This window comes from Grus americana, chromosome 7 (assembly GCF_028858705.1).
Source record: "Grus americana isolate bGruAme1 chromosome 7, bGruAme1.mat, whole genome shotgun sequence".
Lineage (NCBI taxonomy): Eukaryota > Metazoa > Chordata > Aves > Gruiformes > Gruidae > Grus > Grus americana.
The window spans coordinates 41,008,506-41,020,405 of NC_072858.1; positions in this window are offsets into that span (position 1 = coordinate 41,008,506).

Sequence of the window (11,900 nt, forward strand, 5' to 3'; positions counted from 1 at the left end):
AATGTAGGTTTGGACTTCAGGGGTGATGTAAGGATGGCACAAGCCACCATTTCAAATGAGACTGTTTTGTAAACTTGCTCTGCAAAAATAGGCAATGTCTGTTTGTAGTAAGACGGTCTGCTTCAACCTCAAAGTTTAGCTGGAATTTCTCAGGCCAAAATTATAGGGAAGTTAAACCAGAGGTTTTATAAAAGGAGCAAGCTGCAAACTTTTCATGGAAGAGGGAAATTTTTACAGTAAGCAACAAGATCCAAGTGTCACCTTTTTTTATTTTAATCTTATTCCGACCCCATGATTTCCCAAAAATAGACTCACTCACCAGGAATGTCACGTTCATCTTGATTCAGCTAATGATATTTATACTTTTACATTGGATGGGATTAATTTTCCTATCCTGTTAATGCAGCATGTGATTATTACATATCTTTACTGCGCACAGAGCCATATATTTTCTGTGTCAGAAAGGAAAGCAACTGGCATTTTAAATTACTGAATGATAATTGTAGGTGGCTGTTTTTCATAAAGATTTGGGAATTCCTTTCAATATGATAAATGGTTATAAGACACCCTTTTATACTAAATCAGTTCACAAGTTAATTTATTTGACAGTCATGCGTTGTGGGTCTATGGAAGAACATTTTCCACCCCTCAAAGGTATATGTGGTAATGTAGTGAACATATGTAACATCGTATTATGGAGTAAAGGTACTGAAACTTCCCAAATGATGGTTTTCGGTACTAACACCGTGTACAAGTAAAGCTACAGATCAGATCTAGCCAGATTTAAATAAGGCTCATTTCACAGCCACATCTAAAGAAGCGCAGTCAGTGCCTGAGCAAAAGGGGATCCAATGACAAGCAGTGAAGCAAAGTAAATTATTATCCTGGCATTTTAAGTAAAAGGCTTTATAAAATCAATATGCAGCCATGTGCCATTGACATATCACAAGCAAAAGTGAAATCCAACAAGGGAAATCTGCCAAAAAGAAAAGAGTTTATCCTGACACGAGCGAAGGAAGAACAGACATTCAATCAGGGTAAACGTCAAGAAAGCCAAACCAGCTAAGAACTCCTGTTCTGCACAACACTATTTCCCCAGTCATAAAAGCAGTGACTTAAAAATGAGACCCTACTGCTTATGAAACACTGAAGCCTGACTTTGAGCTTCCTGAACAGACCAGCTCACTGCCTTCGACAAAACCACAGCAGACCTCATAATCGCCCAAAGAAAGCAAGAAGAAAAATGCTTGAGTTTGACCATTTTCTCAAGCAGCGCTCCCCCACGTACAGCTTGTTGCTGTACAAGAGCGTGCACAAAGGTTCGTTTCCTCAACCACGTCAATAACAACAAAGAAAAACTTGCCTGGACCACTATTTTTGCCTGGCATGCAGTCTGAGGAATTTGAGTAATGCCCTCTCCTGGTTTGCCTTCCCTTCTCTTACATGTGGGGTTGCACTGGTCCCTCTTTCATGGGCTGTTTGAGGAGTCCCCTTGTTGCATCGCCTGTCACTGCTGAGAAGGGTTTGGCTCTGTCCTCTCTGTAACCGAACAGACTCTGCAAACACCCAGGAACCTGAAGAGGGGTAAAACATCCTGAGCATTTTCTAGATTAATTATTTCCTTTTTTTTCTTTTGAGTTTCAGTGGATTCTTCATACACATATAAAGAAAATCAGATGATTTTCATAGCTCTTTGCTTTCAGCACAAGACTCAAAAGGCATTCCCGAAACAGGACATGTTAGCACTATTTCTCTACCCTGCTTCTCTCTAGGCCCCGTGCCCCGAGCACCGTTATTGTACTGTGCAGCACTTTTCAACCCTGTATAAAGAAGAGTAAATGAATTTACCTTAATGAATGGTAAATCCAACCTACAACTCCCCTTTCCTTTATCCAAGCTAACAGCGTTACTGACACAAACTGATTTTGAGGGGCAAGCAAACAAAAGTTTTTAATTTGTTACCACAGACTTCAATGGGGAAGTTAAGGATTTTCTAGACAAAAGACTAAGACTCAGCTAACTCCAGCTGAATGCCTCTTTCTGTTCATTCTCCTTTTGTGTTGCAACTGCTAACAATGCTAAAAGAAAGACCCTGATGACCAACGTGCCGGTTCATTCCCGTTATTGAAATCTGCGCTCTGAAATGCAGGCAGGATCAGCTGAGCTCTGGGCAAAGCTGCAAAGCAAATCAACATCTTTCCTCTGCCAAGCTCAGTTTGCCATCAGTCTCAGCCTGGTTTCGGGTGGAGCAAAACGTTTCCAAAAACATACACGGATTATACGGTTTGTTTGCAACCCACGCTGCCTGGAAAACATGAAAACAGCTAAATACACAAGAGCTAAAACCAAACAAACTGTGAAGGCAGAAAATAGATTTGCAGTCAGTTTGAGTGTGAGATTTATCAACAACTGGTAAGGACTGCCTTTGCTACTGTAACCGTACTTTTGACATGGCTGCAGATTTTGGGGAGGATGGAACAAGCATCTGTCTTCATTTTAGCATGGAAGGGATCTAGGAGTTAATGCTTGATATTTGCTTCTCCTCTTGTGTGAGGGTATTGGCAAGTACCACAATCTCTCTGGCTTCCTAATGCCTTGCCATCTCTCAAATCTAGAGGAGAAGAAAGCTAGGCTTCACAAAATAGGGTAGTGAAGAGAGCACACAGAGAAGAAAAGTGAGCCAGCAGCGAGTTGATACCTCCCGTGGAAAAAAAAAGTGACAAAGTTAACTTAAATTGCCTCCAAACTTCTTGGAGGCCCTGAGAAATATATGTAAAACAGCCTCTTACATCCATTGGCAGATAAAAGTTAATGTGGCCTAGGTTTTTCTAACGATAATGTGGGTGATCAACACTTTTTTTAAAGAAAAGAAACTAGAAAATGTAAAAGGAATTTAAAAGCAGTATCATAAGGATAATTTTCTGTGTTAGGTTGGGAGAAATGTTACCAGACAACATTTTATTTACTGAATCTATTAAAAAGGCAGCTTGGTCATGAAGAAAATCTGTCTTAGATGACTGTTGTAATTTTAGAAAGCTGCTGACCAGCCGTGACTGTACATCTGCTGAATAAATTGGCAAACTGCCCCCAGTTCTTCATCCTGAATGATTTAATGAGATGTGGCTTTGAATGCAGCGTGGTACAGTTGGATTCGTTTCACGCCAACTCCTGACGCTGAATTTTTCTGAAGCTGTTTCAGAGCTTTTCTGTCCCTCTTTTCATGCGGGGATGGATGGCACTGGTCAGGGGAGGTCACGCTGTCAGCATCGTCACTATAACATCCCTGTTGTCTTGGGCAAGAAGTTTGGTCATAAAAGTGTGCTGTGGGCTTGAAGCCCTGGTCGGAAGCAGAGTAGAACAGGGCACAGAACCAAAGCATCCTGTCTCACTGAGCTCAATATCTGCCATCAGAGGCAGGCAAACCACCTCATTCTTCTCACTGAGCTTGGTAAATTTATCTTGAGGTCAGCTAGGTCATTTACTGCTGGAAGGCTGTTGCCAAAGCTGCCCTTTCCAGATTAGAAACCTCCTAACATCAAGCCCACTTGTGTCCTGTTTGCACCCATCTGTGTGTCCTCTCGTAAGACGTGCACCACCCCAGCAGCACTTCCGTGCAACTTCCGCACTTGGATGAATATGACTGTGGATGGCCAGTGCTGCATACGCAGCTCCCCAGTTGCGATCGCAGCAATACCTGGTGTGGGCAGCGTTAATCTTTCCCTATCTCTACTGGTAATGTCTCTTCTGACCCAGCTTAAACTCGTATTTGCCATTATGCAGCCATGCCGCACGGATGGCTCACAGTTGCCTGGAGATCAGCCAGTCTGTTCAAGCCTTTCTCTTCCTTTGTTACTTTGAGCTGATGAGTTTGCAGTAGAAATCCCTGTCATTTGCTACAGGAGCACAATTTTTGACCGTTAGATTTCAGCCTGTCTCCGACTGGTTGTTCTCTGTACTTGGGTCACTGCCAAGCTTTGAGCTGTCAGCAGACTTCATTATTATGGCTGCCTTTTGGCCATCCCAGCCCAAATCCAGTCTGACAGAACCATAATAAAAAGGTTGCTACTGGATTAATTATTACACTTGCCAATTCTTTCATCATTCACTATTCTAACTAGTCCCTTGCCTTGAGCATGGTACAATCTTTGAGTTCTTTTTCTGCCTTCTATTTGGTGAAAATACAACCCAGAAATTTACCTTTTCCATATATAGAGCACACATCCACACTGGGTAGTTTCTCTCTCCTTCTTACTTATGTGGAAAAAGAAACTGTTATTATTTATTTTTACTCTTGGAAAACTCAATTTGGTTTGATTTTGAGTGTTTCTGAATTTATCGCTGTTTTTTCACACTCCAAGCCATTCCACTGCCTGAGTGTGTTTGCTGTATGGGATCATGCTGCTCAAGAACTGGAAGGGCTTGACATGCTCTAGAAGGACAAGCCACATAATTACGAGGTTGTCATGCTGATGGAGTTGCCCACACAGGGCATCACTGCAAGACCACAAGCTCTGCTTGCAAAGAGGTCAAACAACTTACAATCCCCAAAGGTTTCTTTATTTTCTGGGAGAACAAGCCATGTGACACACAGCCTCATTACGACATGTGACACACAGCCTCATTACGACATAGCCGTGCTGATCAAGCCCTTTAAACAAAGTCAAAGTCATGCCAGAAGGGAGGGACCTGAGCCAGGATCCCAGACATGTTGTAGCACTCAGGGTTTCAGAGAGCTCCGTGTTTCCCGTATGTGACCAAACAGGACTGATATCCCAAGCGCCGGGTGGCAAAAGGCCATGAGAACAGAGCTGTAAGCACAGTTACGGAGATGTAGTCGTACTTGGGGTTAATCAAGGGGTGGCCTTTCCCATCAGCAAGCAGGCGGTGGCTCCGCCCTAATTATAAGCCATTTAAATGAACTGGCCAGATGGAAAAGCAGGCCCAGGGAGCTTGGGAAAAGGCTTTGACCCCAACCTCAAGGAGATCCCATTGAGCAGCTCTAAAGCAGCCACCCTTTGCAGTGGGAGGGAGGGACCAGATAAGTGATCTCCAGGCCAAGAAGCCCAGTCACAGACCTTCCACTGACAACCGTTGACAAGTCACAGTGCTGCAAGTCCCAAACCAGAATGACATGCAAGTCAGATAGATAGCAACCAAAAGTATTAGGAGATGGTCCCTCTCTCTCCATTAGGATGGGATGGATGAGATCTGAACTCAGCCCTTTCTGTGGAAAGCAATAATTACCGTTGCATGCATTGTTCCTTTTTCCAGCTCTCCAGTTGCTAGCCAAAATATGGCATCAGCCACCATCCCATTCCATATGAGCAACAAATGTGTTTCTGCTCCCTGCTCACATGCACAGAAGACAAAGGACTCCCCAAAAGAACAGGAAGTGCCTCTGAAGAGCCTACACTTCAAAAGGAAGCAGCAAGGATCTGGCAGTGTCCCCAGATGAAAGAGATTTTGCACTTAGGGTACAAAAATATGCATCCAAAGTGAGCCCCACTCTGCTGACATGGCTTTGCACTGGAGACCAGGGATGTGATGCCAACTGACAGGATCAACAGCCTGGGTTTCTGGATGCCACCATCTCTCCCAGCAGCAGCAGAAACTCAGCTTTGCTTGCTGAGCGCAAACACAAGCAGCTGCATGTGAGCCAATGAGGTTCACAGGGAGAAGGGTCACTCTCCTCATGGGAGAAATAAAAGCAGCTCAGTTGTCATTGACATTACAGAGTGCACAAGAAACTCCCAAAGCTAATGTGCTGGCATATCGTCTCCAAGTGTGAAGGCATGACCCAAAAGCCAGCTGAGTTGCTGCAAGCAACACCCACACCCTCTGCCTCCTCTGAGTCTCCACCACACCACCTCACTTTTCTGCCCCTCTTTCTGCCAGATCAAACTCACATCAGCTCAGCTCTACCCTGCCCCACGCCTCCTGCCCAGGCCAAGAGCCAGAACAGTAATACATCTCATGTAGATCTTCATACCTGGGCTGCTGTCTGCGCCTTTGCTAGGCTGAGCCTAGCCCCAGCCTGCAGCCCCTCCACTGCTGCAGAATAAGATAGAATTGGGTTGTCTGGAGCATGCAGTGCCTTTGGATCTTGTTGGTTTTGCTTTCTGCCTTCAAAAGTTGAAATTCCCTTACTTACGGAGAAGAAATAACTAAGCACCAAATGAACAGAGGATAGCTGTCTGCTTTGAGCTACGTCTGCTGAAGCTATGCAGACTTTATTCTGAAGATGACACTCAACGGTGAGGCAGGGCGTCCGAATAGCATGACTCCCGTGTTTCTTACTTCCCTGTTACTTTGGAACTGTGAAGCTCAAAGGCTGACAACAACTTCTTTTATTTCTTCTCCTAAAACCACAGCTGGCCATCAGATAATAAGGAATGGCTGCCAGCCAGCAGGAAAAGATCCTTGCTCGGAGATCTGTTCCTTGAAAATAATGAAAATGAAAGGGCAGGCTGCATGAGAAGGAAAGCAGAACACAAAATTAGAGACCAACACTTTTTCCTCCCTGGACCATGTAATTAATATCATTGGGTTTAAAAGGGCTTTATGGAGAGCCGAAACCTAGAACCGTTCTTCCCTTCTACAGCTGCGGACAGTGAATTCTGTACTATTTGAATTATCCGAATGCTCAGACTGGCAACGGGAGCAGTTTCTTCACTCCTGAAAAGATCAGCTAATAGCATACACTCAGCTGGGGACATATTAAAATATATTTTCTCTGCCCTTTGACTGCTAAAGAAATACATCACCCTTAATGGTAATTACAGGCTATCAAAGCACTGAGGAACAGGAAAGCTTTATAAGAAAAAAGGTGTTTTCAGAAGACATTAGTGCATTAACGTTCTCAGTTGCATTTCAAATATAGCTTGATTTGGAAATTGATGCACCTCTAAGGAAAATCCATTGAAGAAGCAGAAATAAAGAAATTATTCAGGACAGTTCTTTGAAACTGATTTGACTGCACTGTAAGAGAACAAAATAATGCTAGTGAATGGAAATGTGACTTATGAATTAAACACCCTCAGCATCACCATACTTGAAGATGGAAAGAAATGAAAAAGGAGAACAAAAGAGAAAACAATTTGATATGGTTGCATTTGTAACGGGCATGTTTGTAATTTTTTTTTTTGGCTCCTAATTTAAATGTAAAGAAGACACAACAAGGACCAAAAAAAAAGACATTGCGATACTTGTGGAGGGTGAAAATGGCAACTTGGCTGCTATGTAAATGCTTTGTCCAGAATTTCAGTGTATGAACTGGAGCTGTTCTCCAGAGAGAAGATAATGCTGTATGCGAGGACAAGCTTTGAAGGAGAAAAAAATGGTATTTTCAGAACCCAGAGGCTGCACTTGACTGAGTGGCACCAGGCAGGTTGGTACCTACCCAATTTCCAACTCACTTGGCCTGTTTGTCCGTGACACATCATGGACCTATGTCTGAGCAATTATGTTCACATGCCTCAACTTACGCTGCGTAGGTGCTATGCGTCCGACTCATCTGGTCTGTCTTTATTTCTGAAGGTGACAAACACCCTGCACCGAAGTTCTGAAGAGCCCAGCTTCATGTGCAACCATTCAATTAATGCAACATTTTCAGCAGAGAGCAGCACTCAAAAATTTCCTGTGACTGGAGGCCACAAAGGCCTCTATGGACTCAGACTCCATCAAATATGAAAGATGTTGTAAAAGCAGGTCTTTCTCTTAATGTTTTCAAAAACATACTAAGAAGGGGAGATAATTAGAGGTGACTCCTCATAGAATGATATCTTATTGATAAGATTTTTCTTAATAGATACATAGAAAAAATCCTGTGAAAGCCATTAAAAATACATAACTGAACAATTTAATGTGATATGATAGGATGTGACAATTTAATGTAATATGATAGGAGCAAGTAAGGGATCACAGTGGGGGGTAGCTGTCTTCGTTTGACAATTCAGGGCACAGAATTCCCTTTCTGAAACAGAAACTGTGATCACAAATCAGGTTTTTTTTATTTACCTTTTAAATCCACATTTTTACAATCTGAAGATTTACAGGCTTAAGGAGGTGATTGGTGATGAGGCTTTGGGCAACATGGTCTAGTGGAGGGTGTCCCTGCCTGCAGCAGGGGGGTTGGAACTAGATGATCTTTAAGGTCCCTTCCAACCCAAACCATTCTATGATTCTATGATTCTATGAACATGGCCTCGCTAATGGCAAATCGTGCCTGGTAAATTTGGTGGCCTTCTATGATGGGGTTACAGCACTGGCAGATAAGGGAAGAGCGACTGATGTCATCTACCTGGACTTGTACAAAGCATTTGATACTGTCCCTCATGACATCCTTGCCTCTAAATTGGAGAGACATGGATTCGATGGATGGACTACTCGGTGGTCACACACAAAGAGTTGTGGCTAGACGGTCACACACAAAGAGTTGTGGTCAATGGCTCAATGTTCAAGTGGAGACCAGTGATGAGTGGTGTTCCTCAGGGATCGGTACTGGGACTGGTGCTGTTTAACATCTTTGTCAGTGACACAGACAGTGGGATTGAGTGCACCCTCAGCAAGTTTGAAGATGACACCAAGCTGTGTGGTGCGTCGACACACTGGAGGGAAGGGATGCCATCCAGAGGGACCTGGGCAGGCTGGAGAGGTGGGACTGTGAGAACCACATGAAATTCAACAAGGCCAAGTACAAGGTCCTGCAGGTGGATCGGGGCAATCCCAAGCACAACTACAGGCTGGGCAGAGAATGGATGGAGAGCAGCCCTGAGGAGAAGGACTTTGGGAGTGTTGGGGGATGAAAAGCTCAGCATGACCTGGCAATGTGTGCTTGCAGCCCAGAAAGCCAACCGTGTCCTGGGCTGCATCCCCAGCAGCGTGACCAGCAGGTCGAGGGAGGGGATCCTGCCCCTCTGCTCCACTCTGGTGAGACCCCCCTGCAGTGCTGCGTCCAGCTCTGGGGTCCCCAGGACAAGAAGGCCATGGAGCTGTTGGAGAGAGTCCAAAGGAGGCCACGGAGATGATGCGAGGGCTGGAGCACCTCTGCTATGGAGACAGGCTGAGAGAGCTGGGGTTGTTCAGCCTGGAGAAGAGAAGGCTCCAGGGAGACCTTAGAGCCCCTTCCAGTCCCTGCAGGGGCTCCAGGAAAGCTGGAGAGGGGCTGGTGCCAAGGGCAGGGAGTGACAGGACAAGGGGAATGGCCTGAAGCTGCAGGAGGGGAGATGGAGATGAGATGTGAGGCAGAAATTCTTCCCTGTGAGGGTGCTGAGGCCCTGGCACAGGTCACCCAGAGAAGCTGTGGCTGCCTCTGGCTCCCTGGCAGAGTTCAAGGCCAGGTTGGATGGGGCTTTGGGCAACCTGGGCTGGTGGAGGATGTCCCTGCCCATGGCAGGGGGTTGGAACTGGATGGGCTGTGAGGTCCCTTTCCACCCAAACCGTTCTATGATATTCTATGATTCTATGAATCTCTAATGAAAAACTCTATGACTTCTCTTTTTCTCCCTCAAACACATAAGCTTACATGCACATTGCTGTAATATGCAAAGTCATTTTCCTACTAAAACCAATTACAGATTCATTACAGTGGATAATTATGAAGAAGATGGAATTTATATTTTTCTCGGTATTTTATAAAATACCCTCAATAAGTTTCAAAACAACCTAAGACAGTATTTTCTGAAAACTGCACTGTAGGTAGTTTCATGCTGATTTGTTATAAAAGATGACATGGTAGAAATGACTTGTGGTTAGATATGCCTAATATAAACTAAAGAATATCATATGAAATGATGATGGAGCATTTGTGTTTTTTCCCCTCTGGACCTCTTTTCAAACTGAAATCAAAATTACTTCTCTGTACTGGTTTTGAAATGCTTACTTACAAATTTAGTCCACCTTTGTAAAACTGGAAAGCTCCCAGGAATAATTTTTGAGAAACCATTTACATCTAAAGCAGCTGTACTAGACAAATGATCAGAACACTTTTGTTTGTCTCACTGATTTTGAATTATAACTCTTTTGTAGTGGATGGTGTGCTTTTTTTTTAAACAATAACTAGTTATTAGCCTCACCTTCGTGCACAAACTTGTATTTTCCGTGTTTAACCTGAGCCCTTTCCAGCACAGCTCCACGACCAGTGAAATGCATATGCAATCATGACAATTTTGTTTATCTGCCTAACGTGCTAGCAATTAAAATGAGGCGCAGTGGGTGTTCCACATCTCCACTGAGGAGGTTGTCTTCTGAATCACCATGGGACTGTTCCCCACTTTCAGATCCTTTAGTGTAGCTTGAAGACAGCAGTAGGGTCTTAGTGATACATGCAATGATAGAAACTGCTGTGAAGAATACTGGTGTAAAATCACCCTGTGCATGAAAACACTCCTTGGAATATTTTAAATATGAAATAAAAGTCTAGGAACTGGCCATATCCTGTGCAGAACTGGAAACATACTGTTAGGTTTGTGTTCGTTTAAAACAATTTTTTTGTGTCCTGATAGAGAATCGGACTTTGCATCTCTTTCCCGAAGTGACCATTTTGAATATTCCTGATCTCTAAAGAGATAGAAATTTGACTTAGGCTATGAGTGCCAAACCTGTCTGCCTCTCAGCACTGTACTTGTTTGGTACTTACCTACAACTGCCCCAAGATCCCAGCACAGGAAAAGCAGCGTGCTGTGCAAGGCTCAAATGAGCAGGTCACAAACGGCAACAATAACAGTGAAGTACTTTGCACTGGGACTGAGCTGCAGCTGAAACAGAAGCCCCAACAGAACAACTGAGTACTTTATCTCTCAAGTGAGATTAATTTGTTGAGAGCTGCTAGGAATAAAGAGATTACATTAGTTGTATCTCTATGAAACATACAGAATAAAATCCTTACTGGCAACAATTTTTGCTAAAAGTCTCCATTACTTTTGGTAAGAAACTACAGAGGGTTGAGCCAAAACCTTCAACAAGATAATTTACTTTGCATACTGTACTATTTCCTTTCCCAGAGCTATGAGGAAACATCGCAGTAGCCCTGCACAGTATCGCTGTGAGACAGCTAAGTCACACCACTCTGGTTTAACACAGAGAACCCATAACTTTGCCCAGAAACTTTAAACCACTTCTTATTCCTATACTTTTCTTTCCCCTTTCTCTTTCAGCTTTAAAGACTTTGCCTACCCTAACTGTTTGAGCTGTAACATATCATTGCATTAACACTTTGTTTTGATTATTGATGAGGGGGGAGACAGGTGAGATACATACTTTCCAACAGAATTTCACCAGTTGACTAAATCTATAATGAAAATCTATTTATTCAGTGAAAATTCTCAATGGTATAAGCAATAGTCTGACTGTGTAGGCAGGGAGTAAAGTACCTGAGCTTTCTGTGTATAAAGCATAGGTCTCCCCAAGACATGCTGTGGGCCAAAATCTAAGCCCTTTTCCTGAGACTCGAGATGGTTTTGTTAACCTCAAGCCTTGCTTCTGCTACAAATAACTCAGTTTCCTTAGCTACAAGCTGATATCTATTTAGAGGCAAGGGATTTCTTGAAAAATTTCTTGAAAAAGGATCATCAGCACTGGGGATGCTGTGCTTATGCACTGGGGGATGTTTTGCTTACCCTTTTGCCCAAGCTGTTTTATAACCCAAAGCGTCACCAGCGCGCTCAGGCTTTTCCACGGGACGTCTCTTTTTATTCTTTGATTTTCTAAGCCTTTCTAAGCTTTTCTGGATAGGTCATTACAATGCTGTCATGCTATGTTGCCAGCAATGCCAGCAGGATGTGAGGATTATAACTGGTACGGGCGGCTCTCTGTTCACTGCTTCTGGCTGAATGCGCCCCAGGCTGTAAACTTCACATTCCCAATGGTTCAACTTTTCCAGAGCTGCGTATTTCCACCTGAAA